This window comes from Octopus bimaculoides, chromosome 6 (assembly GCF_001194135.2).
Source record: "Octopus bimaculoides isolate UCB-OBI-ISO-001 chromosome 6, ASM119413v2, whole genome shotgun sequence".
Taxonomy (NCBI): Eukaryota; Metazoa; Mollusca; class Cephalopoda; order Octopoda; family Octopodidae; genus Octopus; species Octopus bimaculoides.
In genome coordinates, this window is record NC_068986.1 from 84,992,309 (window position 1) to 84,993,491 (window position 1,183).

Consider the following 1,183-nt stretch of genomic DNA (forward strand, 5'->3'; position numbering starts at 1 on the left):
TATATATATATATATATATATATATATATATATATATATGTTAAGGAGTATGCATACACATGCATATTTAAGTATATCCATATATCAATACAAACACACATATATTTGAGGGTATAGATAATAACCAGGTGATCATCTCACCATACCAGTATTTCATGCGGTAAGCAGGCTAGCAATGTTGGAACAGCAGTAGAAAATTTACGAGTTTTGATTTACCGTAAAATGAAAAGCTATACTTTGATCACTTATTAAAGTAGTTCTCGGCCAATCCAAGGCATGCATATAAAAGTCTTATTTTATAATTCTCACAAGGTTAATATCAATAATTTTAATTGAAATACGGAAAATTCAAATCAAGGACACGTACGTTTCAATGAACGTACACTATTTATTTCTTAATACATACAAAATTTTGAAATTCTAAAACAATTTAGAGTTCATTCACTTTCTCAAACATAACAATTTTCATTCACAATTTCTTCACAGTCCGAACACACATCTTCCTCTCAGTAACAGCTTGGTTTGTGAAATGATTTCTGATGACATTTTTTTACGCACCCAGAGAAATTTTTTTTCTTAAGACAGTTAAGTGAGGAACAATGACTGACTTGCATCCTGAATAGTGAATGTGTGTGTGTACGTGTGCTTGCGCGTGTGTGTGTGCGTGTGCGTGCGCGCGTGTGTGTTTGTGTATGTGTGTGTGTGTGTATGTATGTATGTATGTATGTATGTATGTATGTGTGTGTGTGTATTTCATTCTTTTGCGCCTTTCAGCCCAATCCAAAAGACTGGTCTTGCTGGGGCACCGCCATTATCATCACTTTTTCAATGGCCATTTTCTTGTACTTGGGTTTTGGTGGAAGAAGGGTTTTGATATTACTGACCGCCGTTGAGTTTCTTGTCGTGATGTACATTCATCTGGGATACTGGACAGTAGAAAGTCATGTTGCTTCTTTGGAACATCTACTGACACTCTACATAGATCTTTCATGTTTTTTGGGCAAGGTACCAAGTAGCGGTTGCCCTTATATATATTTATATATACTTGCATATGTATGTATTTATATACAAATTCATACGTATTCACTGACACAAATATATGTACATGTGTAAAAATGCGTATATGCACACACACACATACACACACACACGCACACACACACACACACACACACACACACAC

General features: G+C 35.0%; 1 long non-coding RNA gene across 1 annotated transcript in view; it reads left to right on the forward strand.

Annotated features, from left to right (window-relative positions):
* LOC128248047 (uncharacterized) overlaps nt 1–1,183 on the forward strand; it is an 11,021-nt gene that overhangs the window by 2,526 nt on the left and 7,312 nt on the right. The window lies entirely within an intron of this gene.